This window comes from Lithobates pipiens, unplaced genomic scaffold (assembly GCF_037356315.1).
Source record: "Lithobates pipiens isolate NorthernLeopardFrog02 unplaced genomic scaffold, aLitPip1_a1.2 Scaffold_18, whole genome shotgun sequence".
Lineage (NCBI taxonomy): Eukaryota > Metazoa > Chordata > Amphibia > Anura > Ranidae > Lithobates > Lithobates pipiens.
Window position 1 is genome coordinate 300042716 of NW_027507758.1, and position 18178 is coordinate 300060893.

Here is an 18178-nt window from a genome sequence, read left to right on the forward strand (position 1 = left end):
TGGGGGGGAGGGGTTGAGGCACGTGATTAGAGCCAGGGACTTTAATAGGCTTCAAAAAAGGGTGGGCATGGGACACACGTGCTCCGAGTGCCCACCTAGTTGCGTTACAATAGCGAATGAATATGGATTGTTTATGTTTATGGAATGATTATATGTGGAATGTTTGCCCTGCCCCCCCCCCAAAAAAAAAAAAACACCAGCCGCCACTGCTTGGGACTACAATTGAAGAGCCATGGTGTGCTGGGGAATATGTGCATTGATCTGTTATATCCAGTGTCCAGCTAGTAGTTGCTACAGCACCGGCTACATATAAGCCTAGTGATTCAGGAATGTGTGTGACAGGAATATAGACAAGAATGTCAGGATCCATTAATGCACACATGTAAAGTTAAAGAGAGGCCCATTTGAATGATTGAATATTGTGTAGGGATCCTACCTTATGCACTGAGCTACATTTGAATTTTGTTTTTTTAATTGTAGTCAGCCCAGCTCTCCTTACTGGAGGGTTCACATTTCCTTTAGAAGGCTGTGATTTTTTTTTCTACCAGCCACTGTTGATTGGTGAAGTCGATCTGTTCCAGAATTTTTGCTATTTGCTATAAACATTATTACACAAGCCAACTGCTGGTGAGGTCGTTCAATGGTTAGGTTATACAGGGCTGGATTTATAAGGAGGAAAAAGGGGCAATTGCCCCAGGCCCCCTTGACAGAAGGGCCCCCCCTATACAAAAATTATATAAAACAATATTAAAAAATTATATAAAACAATATTAAAAAATTATATAAAATGATATAAAAATGATATAAAACAATATAAAAAAATATATAAAATTATAAAAAAAATAATAAAATATAAAATGTAATACAAAATGTATTTTCTTTGATTAAATCTTAAATCTAAATTAAATCTACTTTTGGAAGTAATATTTTGCACGCCATCATCTGTAAAACTCTGGACTGTTATGTGGTATCTCTTTTCAAAAATTAATTTTGGCAGCTGAAGCAAATCACACATAGAGCACTATGACTGCGTATGTGTGGGGATGTGTAGCCTCAGAATGATGTTGTGTCATGCTTTTTAAAAATGTGTGACTGTCATTGAGAATGTAAACCAACTTTGTGTATAAGGAGCCCCTCAAAGCTGAAGTGCCCTGGGCCCCCCAAGGTCTAAATCTGGCTATGGGGTTATACTTCTATTAAGTATTTGGAGTCCTGAGCTTTTAGAAGGTTCCTGAGAAAATAGCAAAAATTGCACCAGAGATATGAATAGAGGAATTTGCAGCTGACTACCCTGGATATAAATGAGATCCAGCTGCCTAGGAGGAGTTGGAGCACATGATCGGATAGTGGGTACTTCTCTAGATTCAGTGAGATCAATTAGTCTAGGATTATTGTTTTAAAGTGCAGCCTTGGAATACTACAGGGGACATAAAATACTGGTGCTGCCATTTTAGCAAAATGGATGCTTGGAGAGGGTTATTGATGACGTATTTACTGTAGTTGACATCAAAGTGGGCGTGGCTAAACAGGCATGGTTTTACTGGTGTGGCTTGGTCAACAAATAAAAACTGCAGTGCAGTGGCTAAAATAATTTAGAAATTATTATAGGAGACCTTGGCAAATATCATACAATGCACTATATGTAGGATGTAAATAAAATAAAATGCTTAGCCTTTTACATAATACCACTATAATTGAATATATATATTTGGCCTTTAGGAACTTAGGTTGAATGGGGGATTGTTTTTTTTGTTTAATTAATCTCCATCTGGCTGTACATACACCACAACCCAAGCTGCAAGGGAGCAAAGTATCAATGCAGCCTTTCTCAACCTTTTCAACACAGAAGAACCCTTGAAATAGTTCTCCGGTCTCAGGGGAACCCCTGCTAAAAATTATAAATCTACAACTCAAGATGCATTAGTGTGATGGTCAGTGGAAAGAATGGTCCTTACACTTGTGGTCATTGGGAAGAATTACCTCCTTACAGATAGCTAAAAAGATCAATGGTGTGAGTGGGAACTTATCTGAGAGGCAGAAATTGCCCAATGCTGAAGGAACCCCTAGCAACCTCTGGAGGAACCCTGGTTGAGAGTCACTGTATCCATCCATAACCTTAAAGTCAGTTGCTACTTGGTGGCGGTAAGTAGTCAGTTATGCTAACATCACTGATCAAGCCACTTGAAGTAAAAATAAACTTCATACAGCAGTTTCCCAGAAAATGGCCTATGGATTGTGGATAACTGGCACTGGTTCACCCAGCTGAACACGTTTTTTATATTTCAGTCTGTTTATTGAGTTTTTCAAAGTACATAGAAAGGAAATAAACACCTTACAGGACCAAAAGATTCTTGTGAAAGAAAATAAAAAGATGACACACTAAACATCCACTGTTATTGCATTGATAAGGCTAGCAATCCCCAGCCACACGGGTCCAGAAAGTAAGATAAAGAACTAATTGGTCTGAGTTCCCGTTTGCCAAACTACTGTCAGGAAGTAGAGCTTTCTGTATGGCAGGGGCAGTCACAAATAATACCAGTAAAAAGGAATCTTGGATTGGTCCCTAGGAAGCACTATTATCTTGAGTGGATGTAAACCTGAAAAAATCTTTTTTAACCATTTCAGCCGGAGGATTTGGCTGCTCAATCAGAGCACTTTTTACAATTTGGCACTGTGCTTCTTTAACTAGTTAAAATGGGGTTTTTATTTGGGGGGGGAGTGGTGTTATCTGGGTATTTCATGGCCTCCAAAACTGTGAGGAGTGAAATTAAAAATGTACGCCCTTAGAAAGCCTGAAGGCAGTGATTTGTTTTCGGGGGGTCCTGTACGTGGCTAAGCTCCAAAAAAGTCTCACGCATGTGGTATCCCCGTACTCAGTAGAAGCAGCAGGATATTTTTGTTTTAAAAAAAAAAAAAATTAATAAAAAATGTAATTTTCCCAAAACATGTAGTAAAATATAAAATATTCCATGGACTCAACATGCCTATCAGCAAATAGCTTGGGGTGTCTACCTTCCAAAAAGGGGTCATTTGGGGGGGTTTTGACCTGTCCTGGCATTTTATGCACAACATTTAAAAGCTTATGTCACACATCACCCACTCTTCTAACCACTTGAAGACAAAGCCCTTTCTGACAATTTTCGTTTAAACCAAAGGCCCTATAGATTAAAATGGTGGGTGTTTTAGTTTTTTTTTTCACACAGTATTTGGGCAGCGATTTTTTCAGATGCTATTTTTTGGAAAAAACACATTTTTTTTAAATTTTAATGCAATAAAACACACTATATTGCCCAAATGTTTGATGAAATAAAAAAGATGATCTTATGCTGAGTACATGGATACCAAACACTACATGCTTTAAAATTACGCATAAACGAGCATCGGTGACTTTACAGGTTACCATTTTAGATTTACAGAGGTGGTCTACTGCTAAAATGACTGCCTTCGATCTGACCTTTGCGGTGATACCTCACGTGCAATTGCTGTTTACATATGACAACAGGCCGATGATTGCTTTCGCCTTTGCATGTGAGCACGTGGGGACATGGTTGATTTTTATTATTATTTTTTTATTATTATTTATTTTGCTTTTTTATTATATTTTTAAACTGTTCCTTTCATTTTATTGTTTAGGATTTTTATTGTTATCTCAGGAAATTTAAATATCCCCTATGATAGCACCAGGTAGTGACAGGTACTCTTTTTGAAATAATTGGGGTCTATTAGACCCTAGATCTCTCCTCTGCCCTCAAAGCATCTGACCACATCAAGATTGGTGTGATAAAATGCTTTGCCAATTTCCCAATGGCGCTGTATAATCTGCCTGAAAAATATATACCGAAGCATGGGGTCAATCTGTCCCTAAAGTTAGGAGCAAATCGCTCCTCCACCCCTGCCCCCATGCTTTAGCACATATGCTCTTTTTTTTTAACTGTGGTGGTGAAATCACCTCCGGCAGCGCTGGAGTCATGGCTTTACATATCATTGGAGCAAACGCTGTTGCTGTTAAGATGAATGGCGTACCTGAAAACAAAACAAATAATGGTTAACAATAAAACACAGTAAACAGTAAAGTATAAAAGAATTGCATACCTTAAAAGCAAACATGATAAAACATAGTAACAATAAAACATTGCATTGTAGAATACCGTAAAAAAATCAGAACAATCGAAAGAGAAGAGAGAAAGAGAGAGAGAGAGAGAGAGAGAGAACAATAAAACGACAACTATGGTATTTATTTATTTATTTCAACTTTTTTTTTTTACACTTTTTTTCTAACTGTAACAGTTGTAAAGGTCCGGTTCCAGGTCCAGTTCTCCCAAAATGCGATGGCATCTTTGGAGAACCTGTGGATGTTTGTCCTAGTCTGTGCAGTGGTGTACCCTACGCTAATACTCCACTAGTGTGTGGTAGCATTCAAAACATTCACCAATGCAAAGACCAGGATAGTCAGGACAGGAGGGACAATTATAGCAGGTGTCATGCCAATATCTGTGCTTTCTACAGACATGACATTTTCTTTGGGGGGCTCATTGGGTAGGGGTGCCAAGGAGATAATAAGGAAAATGCCTCCTATGTAGCAGGCTTACCGCATTATGTTTGGGAAGCTGGGCCACAGCACCGTCTGGAAACAGAAGGGCTTGGATGATCTCTTCCTGAAATTTAAGGAAGGATCCAGTTCATCATGAAGCTTTGTATAGCCCATTAGCATTCAGCAGAGCCAATTGAAACAAGTATACAGGCACTTTTTTGTACCAGCGTCTGGCCTTACGGCCAATTAGGTACTGTGCCAACAACTGGTCGTTGAGGTCCACCCCTCCCATATTGAGGTTATATTCGTGGACACAGAGGGGTTTCTCCACAACACCAGTCCCTGTAGGGATTTGGACGCTCCCTATGTAATCTGGGCAGTTCTCCGGCTCTACGTGACTATCTCTTCCCTCGTAAACCATAAAACTATATGTATAGCCTGTGGCCCTGTCACAGAGCTTATACATCTTGACCCCATATCGGGCACACTTGCTGGGAGGATACTGTTTGAAAGACAAGTGGCCAGAAAATGTAATCAGGGACTCATCAATGCAGACAACTTGATCAGGAGTAATGAAGACTGCAAACCATTGGTTGAAGTGGTTTACGAGGGGCCGAATGTTTTAGAGCCAATCATATCCAGGGTCACCCCGAGGATGACAGAGTTCATTGTCGTTGAAGTGCATGAACCGCAAGATCTGCTCGTATCGTGCCCTGGTCATGGAGGCAGCGAACACACTCATGTGGTGAATTGGATCAGTGGACCAATATGACCGCAACTCACTCTTTTTGGTTATGCCCATGAGTAGGGATAGGTCCAGAAAGGTCTTAAATTCGGAAACCGTAATTGGTTTCCAATCTCTGGCAAGGGTCAAATGGGGATTAGCGGGGATGAATTGACCAGCATATAAATTGCTTTGGTCCACAATAGATCTGTCACAAAATGTCCAACACTCCGCTTGAGTGCTTTTGTCATATACCACTTCCTTCCAGCCTGAATATAGATATCAAATATTCCAACCACTCACAAGCACAAAACAAGACGATACTTGTGTAGTTGCTGAACATGGACTCTTTTATTAGAACCAAAATACAAGCCTTATATACAGTTAAAGAGGAGGAGGTTCCTACCTCCTTCTCATATTACTCTGACAATACAACTGTAACCAGAAACAAAACTAACATGAGCTAATTAACTAATCCCTTAAAGCAGCTGATGTGACTCCATGCCCTCCTGAGGATTGTTATGATTAATCAGGATTTCAATACATGTGTGTACCTATGTGTGCTGATGTCAGTGTACTGTTGGTGCAACTCACGCCTCTCTCTCTCTCTCACTGGAATCAAAAAGATTCCATGAGGAGATATGACATCACTTCCTCCTGTCTGTGTTTACACTTACACAGGCAGGGGAAGATTTTCATTCATTGAGAGAGATCACCAGGTCCAGACCATAAATCATTGGTCTGGCCCTGGGGACTGATCGCTCCCCTAATGAACCCGACCACCGCAAGCACATGGGGGGGGGGGGGGCGGCGCGATCACTCCCCCGATCACTGGGAGGGTGGGACGTACAGGTACGCCCGTTTGCCTACCTGTGCCATTCTTCCAACGTATATCGACGTGTACCAGTCGGGAACCGGTTAAAGAAGACTTCTACCTGGTACAGTAGAGGTTGTTAATTCATCTGTGCCCAGTCTTGCCACGAAGAGATAATCCAGCTCTGAGCAATCCTCTTATCTTTTTTGAGTAAGATAAAAAATGACACACAGATAAGTTTGTGTCGCCACATCCCCTACTGCTGTGACTGACATCTGATTTGTTTATCTCATGAGCATTAGAGCAAAGAACGTTTTTACGATTCCAGCTTCACATCCCTCCTCCTTTCTTCTCCAGCTCTCCCAGGATTAGCTGCTCCACACCTCAGCATGATTGGGCATACTGAAGTCATGTGGTGCCTTTCCTGAGTTTTGACTGGATGTTACTCATCATGGGGCATGATCAGTGTGGCCGAGGAGGATATTCATGGTGCAGTCAGCTTCCAGAGCCAGCTGAAAGAGTAGGAGAGTGTAGAGCTGGGCAGGGGGTCTTGTGACATCACAACTCTGCCAACCAGCTCCAGCAAAGAGACCCAACCACCGATTCCAGAGTTCTGCGGGGCTCCTACTGCTGAAGGGGTTGACAGTTGCAAGGTAGGGATACATGCAGGAGGCTTGCATTTATGTATACATTAATACTGTGCCATTAGTTTATACTGCGTGAGAGGTGGGTTTACATCCACTTTAAGAAATTTTCTTCTGGGACCCCATCAATCTGGAGAAATATATCTGATTCAAGGGTCCCAGGTCTTGTCAAATTTTGAGTTATTATTCTGGAGAGTATATGCGAGTTTGTCATTGATCTTAATCCATAAAACATTTTGTTTGACAGAATCCATGTGCACCACAGTCTGTTTTTAGCATCTCGCTATAACAATTCTGGCCGCTAGGATTATATACAAGATTATCCATCTGCTCTATTTAGGAATGACAGGGTCCCATTTCTAAAATAAGGCCTCTTCCAGGGATCTAGGGATATTTAATCCCGTCACCTACCAGATAAGTTACTTTGAGACACTGCCACCATTTATGGTGCCCAGTTGGCCAAACACATTTTTTTGAATGCCCTTTTGGGTAAAAGATTATGTCCAAATTACGGTAACTTGAGCAGCTGATTAATTGATATTGGAGAAAAAAAAAACTAAATTTGCTAACAGCAACCAACCAAAAAAACTGATGAAGCCTTGTTGATTCCTGCTGGCAAAAAAATCTCATTTGACAGGTACTAATTGTGCCACCTTTTTTGGCCACTGAGGAGCTTCAAGATGCATAGAGGCTGAGCCGCGACATCATATCTGGTCTATCACCTGTCTCTTATCCATTCTTTGGAACACACACTGGCTCAGTGGCCACCAGTGGCGGCACAGTTTGTACCTGTCAAGTGAGCTGTTTGTATTGGTGTCTCACAGACACCTGAGAAATGTGAGTAGCTGATTTTATACCTACTATGTTAGCACCTTGTTTTAATAAACATACAACACAATGATCTATTTTTTGGATATTTTATTCACCCCATGATGGTGTGAGAGTGCATACTAATAGGATTTCCAGACTGAGTCATAGCAGGATCTTGTTAGAGAAGATATATCTTCCTTACAGTGCATAGGCTACTTTGTCAGCCATATATATATGGTAAGTGCAGATGTCTGGAGAAAGCACTTACTCACCTAATGTGAATAATTAGTTATCACACACAGCTTCACACAGTGGACTGGGATTATCGTTAGTGAATTTGTCAAATTATATATGGACTTGTATTAAGTTGACCATTTCATAATATAGATGTACTCATTGGTTGTGTCTAAAAAGCAACTGTGGAAATTGATGGTATATCGTGAGTAACTAGCGCCTACCTTCTGTTACATCTAGGTGTTTACACACTTAAAGGGGCAGCTGGTTCTGTCATACTGTATATTCAAAATACTAGCAGCTTTCAAGGAAGCACCTTAAGAGCTATTATATATAAAACGGGTGGAGATCCGCTTTAACTGTGTTTGTTTGTTATTGCATATGTGTGCTACAGCCTCATTTATTTCTATGGTTGGGTCTGTGCGCCTCTGGATAGTTACAGTATCTCAGAAAAGTGAGTATACCCCTCACATTTTTATAAATATTTTATTATATCTTTTAAAGGGGACAACACTGAAGAAATGACACTTTGCTACAATGTAAAGTAGTGAGTGCATGGCTTGTAAAACAGTGCAAATTTGCTGTCCCCTCAAAATAACTCAACACACAGCCATTAATGTCTAAATCGCTGACAACAAAAGTGAGTATACCCCTAAGTTAAATTGGGCCCAATTAGCCATTTTCCCTCCTCTGTGTCATGTGACTGATTGGAGTTACAAGGTCTCAGGTGTGAGTGGGGAGTAGGTGTGTTAAATTTGGTATTATCACTCCCAGTCTCTCATACTGGTCACTGGAAGTTCAGCAGAGTGGCCAGGACCATACAGCAGTTTTACAGAACAGATTCCATTCAGAACAGGCCTCGCCATGGTTGACCAAAAAAGTTGAGTGCACGTGCTCAGCATCATATCCAGAGATTGTCTTTGGGAAATAGATGTTTGGGCCCTGCCAGCAATGCTGCATAGGTTGAAGGGGTGGGGGGGTCAGCCTGTCAGTGCTCAGACCATACACCACACTCTGCATCAAATTGGTCTGCATAGGTGTCATCCCTCACTACTTTACATTGTAGCAAAGTGTAATTTCTTCAGTGTTATCACATGAAAAGATATAGTAAAATATTTACAAAAATGTGAGGGGTGTACTCACTTTTGTGAGATAATGTATGTATGCCATTAGTAGGGACTGGCCATAGGGATGAATCAGGCAAAGCTGTTCATAGCCTGGCTGGGGCTTTACTCTGGAGCGAGGAGATGTGGGTTACACTGAAGTTAAAAGCTATAAAAGACTACTTCACTGAAAGTGAAGTTGTTATTTAAAGTAAAGCTGTAAGGATAGAAAAGATGGAACTGCCATTGCCAGGTGCTAGCTCTGAGGCTTTCATCCCGATCCTTGCTACACTATTTAGTGAGTTCTTGATCTGGAGTGGCATGCAGAATAGGACTTTAGACTTCATTGGCCGCATGCTTGATCTGAATCTTTGACATACAAAATAATATTGCGATGTTTACAATAATACCCCAGAGGAATGGTAGCTTCCATATTCCTATCATCACATGCTCAAAGTAACAACATGTCAAAAAGAGTTACTAAGAATAGACTGTGAAGGGATGTTCTCACAGAATGTGAAGAAGTCAGCCTGTATCTATGCTTTGTTTATCTCACTGGCAGCAGAAAGATCCTGGGAGAGTGTCCAGGTCATGCACTTATCAATCAATACATACAGGAAGGTCTCCTCTAGCAAGGTGTGAGGTATAAAAATAACATTACAATGAAAATCACAGCCAGATATCGCAGAAAGCATTGTTTTTTTTTATCACTTTTATCACTTTTACTTTTCCTTTCATTATACTTACATCTGTATACAGTAGGTGAGAAATTATTCTCACAACTTTTATGGAATAAAGGAATAACATTACAGTAATTCAGACATGTAACAAATGAAGTTGGCTTTCAAGGAGACATTATAACACCATAATGCATATAAAGATTAAAGAGGAACTTCCGTCCCCTTGATTGTGGTTCCATTTTTGATTTTGCCACACGTGGACAGGTGCTGAAGGGCTCTGCCAGCCTTCGGGACCTGGTAGAGCCCTGCGGTGGGTCTGTGCAAGCTCTGAGCTGTGCCCACACATGCACTGGTCCCAGACCTCCTTCACTGCTCCTCTGCCTGCATCTGAAGCCAGGCAGAGCCCTTCAGCGCAAGTTCATTCTTGCCTAGACAAGAAAGGAGGAAAGCTGCCCCACAGCCCAAAAAATAAAAATATGGTATCATTATAGTGGGAGGAGGCTGGCGCCAGATACACCGACATCGAGGGGGTGGGGCGTAGCTGTCGGAAGTGAAGTGAAAGTGTGAAGTCTCTTGTGGATGCTTCTGTGCAGCGGTTATGCTGTTGGGGGGAGCGGCCGGGCCACTACTGACACTCGGGCCCCTTTAGGTACATTTCGTACTGCAAAAAAAATGGGTCCAACTTAACTAATCAGTACGTTTTTTAAGAGACAGTCACTTTGCCCTGAATGGGTACCCAAAGAGCTCCAGCTGCTGGGACTCTCTAATACTGAACAAAACCTCATGCTAGAGAGCCTGATTACATTTATTGTTCCTTGCTATTGAGGGACCACTGGGTGGTAGAGAGGAAGGAGAGCAAGTTCTTGAAAGCTGCAAACCAAAGATTCAGGCCTTTTGGTTCATTACGTAGGCAAATAAAACTGATATGCAGGCATCTGAACTTGCTATACCATAACCCAGGCATTGTTCACAGTTTTGATGCAAATCTTAGGATGCCTACCGTTACTACTTCTCCAGTCCATACTGTTACTCTATAAGAACATTTGGGCATGGGAGAATAAGGGACATGCCATCTGCACCACCACAAAGCAGATCTTAAGTTATAAATCACAAAACGCAAGGCTTCAACCATGTCACAGCAGGTCCTTTCATCAAAAGTGTGGTTCTCAAGAGTACTAAGTATTGTTGACAATTTCTTCATTGAGGCAGTGGCAACAATTTAGAGGCAGCATAGGTCAATATGGGCAGAGTGCAGGGTGGAGAGTTGGAATTACCCAACAGCTTTACATTAGGATGATTGAGATGATGTCAGAATTACCTTAAAATTGTGTTTTTGCCTACAAGATAACTTCTGCTGATTTTTTTTTAAGTACTGCTGTAAAGCAGAGGTGCCCAACCAGTGGCTCAGGGCCACATATGGCCCGCAGAGCACTCTGTTGCGGCCCGCGACCTCCAGCTCTGGGATGGCAGATTGGGAAAGCCCAGATTGTGGGTTGCCGACCCACCATTCCAGGGCATCAGTGGTGTGATTGGAGCAAGCAGCTGCAGAGCAGAGCCACGTAAGCCGATGCTTCCTGTATAGTGCCAACTCCTGTCACAGGCAGAGTGATACCAAATGCCTGGGACAGCAACAGCCAGCAATACCTGAATAGAAGACTGTTATTAAAGGTAATTTTATTACCAAAACCCCAGTGTATATATGGGCATATCTGTTCTGCAGGGGCTGGTTTCAAACTGATCTGCGGGGTTAGCTGCACTGAGCCATAGACTTCTGTTATTACCTGTGGGTTTGGCGTGCTTTCAGAAATTGCACCACACCTGCATGATATAATGGAAGTCTATGGCAAAGTGCAGCTAACCCACAGAAAGCCACAGGTGCACTGCCCTTCATCTGTAGTGTGGGTAAACTGCAATTCATCAGTGTGAAAGCTGCCTTAGACCCCTTTGACACGATTGGTCCGACTCAATTGGACCATGCATTCACCTCTATGGAGCGGCAGATGTAAACAGACTTGTGTCCGTTTACACCCGCCTACCTTCAATCTGATCCGCTAAAAAAACAAAACAAGGGAATTCATCCCCTTCCACCTGGCGGATCGGATCAGACACCCATATAGTAGAGTGGTCTGTGTCTGCTCTACATATGCAGAGTGGACACGGATCTGTCATCCGCCTGTTCCACTCATTGTGGCCCGCAACTGCTTACAAGTCGCTTAAGTGGCCCTCACTCTTCAAAAGGTTGGGCACCTCTGCTGTAAAGGGTTGAAATCAGTAAAAATCTAAGAAAATAACCAGGAATTTAGCAGAGGACATGTCAATCATATCTTTTGCATTCTAATATTTGAGTGAACAAAAAACCTAATCTCTGCTTGCTTTATTTGCAGAAACATGATTTACTATTTAGATGTTTATATTATTGAACAGGAACACATAATAAAGCAAGCCATGCATGGATAATCCAACTGAAATTCCTTCAGTGGTTGGATCTGTTGGCATCCTCCTGCCCAACAGGAACCCCAATGGCCAAAAAACACTTGCAGCCAATCAGATGCAGGCACCTGGTTCTGGTATTTTGACAGCCAGCAAATTCATTGCCCACAATGGAAGATTCGTCCATCCTTGCTGCTTAGTGTGAATGGAGGAATTTGTTCGATTTTTTTCCATTTAAAAAATCTTTGTGTGGCAAGCTTTGTTTCTGTGTGTTTGCGGAGACTTCTATATCAATATAATGGATAAATATGCTCTTTAAATAAAAATCATTGTGTGTACATTGTACACAAAACAAATCATACCCTATATACTTTCAGTTCCTTTTAAAGGTAAAAATAGAGTGCATTTGCAGTGTATACATTTTGTGGTCTGTTATTATAAATCTTATAAGAAATATATTTTTGATGTGACTTATATTTTTACTTGCTTGCTCTTCCATATTTTACTAAGGTGTCTTATTTTTAGATAGAAATAAATCACACACATGTATGTATATGAGTACCGACTTTCCAGGGATGATAATTTACATATGTGCATAGTATTATCTTTATTGACTTTATAATATGGTGCATTGAGCGGAAGAGTGAAAACATATTCTACTATAGTACTAAAAAGGAACAACTGTCTGTATATATAATATATTTCTTGTATCTTATTATACATAATATGAATTCGCCCTCCCAAGTTGCACCAATAATAGGTAAAAACAAATGTGTATTTTCACGCTTAGTAGAAATTTTGCACTTAGTATCTGGAGTAATTTTTTAGTAAGGTACATTCAGACATCAATTACCAGTCATTGGATTGGTCTGCTTTCGTATTTATTGCTTCCATACAAAGATTGCCAGAAGATAATCATCTAATCATCTAGAGCAGGGGTAGGCAACCTAGGACCTCCGGCTGTGGTGAAACTACAAGCCCCGTGAGACATTGCAAGACCCTGACAATCACAGGCATGACTCCTAGAGGCAGAGGTATGATGGGATTTGTAGTTTCACCACAGCTGGAGTGCCGAGGTTGCCTGCCCCTGATCTAGAGGCTATAGAAATTAATGAACATCTTATTGAAATATTGTTTCCCTTATAAACCAGTACTACAGTATTTGATGTCTGCATGTGTTAACCATGACACTATCCATGGGCTAAATACTTGTCACAACATTAAAATTATGGTCATCATGGTCAAATATATATATTTATAGATGAAATGAGGCGACGTTCAATGCTGCTACATGGTGAACACCAGTTGCACACTAAAACAGATAGTTTTAGCGTGTGGTTGGTGTGAATATACCAAAGAGCACAAGAAAAGAATGCCATCTTCATGTAACAGCTGCAAAATTGTAATGTAACAAAAAAAAGTTACATTGCGTTTAACAATAATTCAAAAGTTACATCATATTTAAAAGTGTATAACATTTGATCATAAGACACTCAACCACGACACAGTCAAACTAACATCTGGTCCCTGCTGGAGTGCACAGAGTGGGGGCAGGGGGGGCATTGCAGGTTATGCCTTGTATGGACGAAGCACAGAACATTCTATTGCTGGCCTCTTCTTATAAAAATTCTAGTTACCTGGCTGTCCTTGCAGATATAATGGCTGTAATACTTTGAGTCACTGACCCAAAACAAGTATGCAGATCACATAGACTCAGTGGCATCTGGTGCTAAACTTTTCTTTGGGGGGGGCAAACAACCCAACTCCCCCCCCCGCCCCTCCCATCCGCACTCATCCTGCCACCACCGAGGCTTCCCTGGCTTTTCCTCCCTGCCAACTCGGTCTTCTTAAGATCTGCCTCCTGCCCTGATTGACTAGGAGGAGAAGTCGGAAACCAATAGTGAATATTGATTCGCTAGTGTCACAAGTGGGTGGGCACTGTGCCCCGAGCTGCGGCATGTACTGTCTAATCTACGTGCTTGTTCCTGGTCTGTGACTCAAATTATTAAAGTCAACAACAGTTAGACAGCTAGTATTTTCAATAGTAAAAAAAGTAACTGTAAATGCAAAGATAGTGTAACTGTGAACATATAAGTAGGCAATAAACCAAAATTTGTGTTAATCCATAAGTCCGTAAAAGGTAAATTCTTAAGATAGATGGCGGCAGCTGTCCTCAGAGAAAGCCAGATCTGTAAACAGGATAAAAGGAGGGGAAAACATGGTAAGCACCACCTGAGTGTAGTATTAAAGCACAGTTTTAATGGCAAGATGTGCAATACACTCACAGGTTAAAGATTAAAATCAGGCTAATCTGTGTGTATATGTGGTATCTTTCCTGGCATCCGAGACATGCATTCATGCATTGAAGAGATGATAGGGGATCCATTGTCAATCCTGTGGCCACCAGGAAGTCGGCCAGAACCAGTGTGGAATACAGAGAAATTAGGTCACCAGAGACAGGAAGACAGAGAGACCGTACTGGATAGGCAGAATGGGCAGGCTACTCGCTCGGAGCTTCAGCTTCTTCTACAAGCATGTAGATTGACAATGGATCCCCTACCATCTCCTCAACGAATGGATGCATGTCTCGGACGCCAGGAGAGATACCACATATACACACAGATGAGCCTGATTTTAAAAAGGAAGTAAACCCTGGTGGGTTTTAATTCCTCTTTATTTCCTTGCAAGGGGAAAGCATAATGAGCTACTATACACCGCATTGTAGCCCATTATGTGTCACTTACCTGAAACTGAAGCCTGCAATGTCGCCGCTGTCCCCACTAGCAGCGAGCATCCATCTTCACCCCTCTTCCTCCGGGGCTGAAAACTCCGGCTCTGTGATTGGCCGGAGTCGCCAATCATGGCATGACCCCTATTAGAAACAGCACGATGTGCCCATTCTAAAGTGTGCATGTGCCATAGACATTGGCGCATACACAGCAGTCATCGGCGCACGGCTTTTTTGTAAATATCTCCTAAACCGTGGAGGTTTAGGAAATATTTCCAGCACCTACAGGTAAGCCTCAATATAGGCCTTATGTATTTTGTTTGATATGAAAATATACATATAAGTTAGTCTTTACAAATATTGGCACACATTAATGAATATTGCCATTGAGCTTATTACATTTGCATGTATATCTATGGGGGGGGGGGGGGGGAATGTAAAATTATTATAGATTTCTTTTAAAGTGCTTTCTGAAGTGCACAGCTGCTCAGAAAACAGTTTGAATGTTCTGTGTTATACATTACAAATTAAAATGACTTGTTTATAACATTAATATACAAGATTTTGGTTGCAGTATCATCATCTTATCTTGAAGATGGGTATATATAACCTCTAGCTAAAATGCCTCAGCAGTCACAAGTACCTCTTCACTTTAGGACTGTTATTTTGGAAAGATAGTTATGTCTCTGTGCTTAATAAAAAATAAATGTAATAATGTCTGTGTGGGGATTTCATTCAGTACCATCTGTTTTTATTACAAATAATGTTTGGCATCTGTTAACATGGTATGCTCTCCAGGCAATCATAATCCCATTTAAACTACCTTATTTTCAGGTAATGCATTAGAGTATGCTTACTATAATAATTTCCCTACATCTCAGGCCTGTTCGTCCTAGCTGCGTTATTTCTTTTGGCCAGTATGGCCACCCATCATAGTGATGAGCCAGAATTGCTAGGAATATTGATATTTATGCATGTATCTTTATGTAGAGCAACAATTCTTTTTTTCAGATCCTCAGAGTTATTTGCCATGAGGTGCCATGAAAAGTGAGACCAAGGTGCTCAATTCGAGGACTCTGCTCCACTGTTCTTCCGTTATAGTTCGTACGTCTTGTTCCCACCTCCTCCTACCTGGTGGGGCCCCTATTCCCTCCAGGCTCCCCTTGTATATGTGCGGATATAAGCTCTAAATAAGGCCTTTTAGGGTCGTTGCTTTAATATTCCCTTCTGGAGCAAAGGAATCTTGCTCCATTCCGGCGCCCCCTCTCTAAACTGCTCTCCCAGAGCATGCCTAACCTGTAGGTATCTAAAAAAGAATTTATTCAGTATTGTATATTGTTCTCTCAGCTCCTGAAAGATTTCAGAATGTCATATTTATATAGCTGGCTAATAGACTTTATTCCACACCTTTCCCATTCCTTAATTGTCCGTGTCTTCTGGATTTCTCCCAGATTTCTATTCTCCCATGTGGGGGGGGGGGGGGGGGGGGGGCTATACTCTTTGAATCCCTTATACTCCAGCAATGTCTTCACTGTATCCCATACTCTTACCATTAAGCTTGATGTGGGGAGCCCAGAAGGGAAAGAGCCCGCCTCCATGGCTGAGCCCACCTCCATGGCTTCCTCCATTGATCCATGCGGTGTGTTTTGTAGCAACATTTCCCTCCCTACATATCCCCCTTCTGACCCATTACACCCTCCCATATGCTGTATTGTGCCGCAAGGAAGTAACTCTGAGGGTGTGGAAGTGCAACCCCTCCTTCCTGTCTTTGCAATTGTAGGGTACGTAAGTGGATTCCACCTTTCCAGATGAATTCTCTAAAGGGAGTTGCCAAGAGACAGACAATAAACCTTAAGGATTTAGTGAAGATCTGTAAAAAAGAGTGGACCACAATCCCTCCTATGATGTGTGCAAACCTGATCACCATCTACAAGAAACATCTTACCTCTGTGCTTGCCAAAGTGTTTCTCCACCAAGTACTAAGTCATGTTTTGCTTGGGGATCAAATACTTATTTTAATTACTGAACTGAAACTCAATTTATAACATTTGTAGCCTGCGTTTTTTCTGGATTTTTGGTTGATATTCTGTCTCTATCATTTATTATATGATGATAAGGAGCTACAGCGCTATTGTGTACTAAGTACTAAGGGCCGGTTCACACTGCAGGCGATGCGAGGCGACACCGACTTGCCTCGCCGCGACCTGCCGCGACCTCAGCGGCAACTTGCAGATGACTTCTGTATAGAAGTCAATGCAAGTCGCCCCGAGGTCACCCGAAAGTAGTACAGGAACCTTTTTTCTGAGTCGGAGCGACTCGAGTCGCTCCTCTCAGAACGGTTCCATTGTACAGAACGGGGGCGACTTGTCAGATCGAGGCGAGGCAAGTCGTGTCGCCTCGCATCGCCCGCAGTGTGAACCGGCTCTAAGTCATGTTTTGCTTGGGGATTAAATACTTATTTTACTCACTGGACTGCAACTTAATTGATAGAATTTGTTTTATGTGTCTTTTTCTGGATTTTTGGTTGCTATTCTGTCTCTATCATTTAAAATGCACATACCATAAAAATGATTGGCCCTTCATTTTTTTGTAAGTGGGCAAACTTACAAAATCTACAGGGGATCAAATAATTATTTTCCCCACTATATTTGTTAAACATGGTAAACATAGCTGCCCAGATGAAGTTTTCTTCCCTATCACGTTGTCAACAAAAGCAGTACTGGTCTGCAGCCATGGCACACTTTGTGTTACTTTTCTGAGTTGGTCATGGAGCCAACAGATAATTAAGCTGAAATGGTGTGAAAGAATGTGGGCATCCACCCAAGGATTGACAGAACAAGTCTAAAGAACAGCTTTTAAAAGCTTCAAAGTATCTATCTTACTTAGGTGATGCAGGAGTTGCTACCAAGTATGGACAGCTGGATTACTTTGGTCAAGTATTTGATCCATATTTGCCTAAACAAAACATGGTATGACCAAAATAATCTGTTGACCAAAATAATCTGTTGACAATTAATTTAAAGCATCAACGTAACTGAACTTTGTCTAAAAGTACACTTGTTAGTTAAAATGTAGCTTTGGGTGGGAAATACATAGCAGTGCACATGAAAATATTGTACCCAAAAGGCAAACCATAAAAGTAAAATAAATTACTTACATGCCTGAAGAAATCTGCCATGTAGAGGGGCATTCTGACCAGAATTGGTGTTTATATTTTAGGAAAATGCATGTAGATTGTTGCAAAGATTTCCTTCTCATGCTTGTATTTTTATTTATTTTTTACTATGGAGAATGCAGAAAATGAATAATGCCTTGCTTTATCCAACAACTCTTGTCAGTGAGAGATTTGATCATTGACCACCCATTAATGAACTTGGTAGCCAGAATGTTTAAATACAGTTAAAGCTGAAGTCTGAGCTGGAGAAAAAGTTACCCATGAAGTCTTCTTCCACACTTCAAGTGTGTACTGCTTGCTTTGCC

General features: G+C 41.3%; 1 protein-coding gene across 2 annotated transcripts in view; it reads left to right on the plus strand.

Moving 5' to 3' along the window:
* POPDC1 (popeye domain cAMP effector 1) overlaps nt 1-18178 on the plus strand; it is a 114161-nt gene that overhangs the window by 34398 nt on the left and 61585 nt on the right. The gene's annotated exons all lie outside the window — the stretch shown is intronic.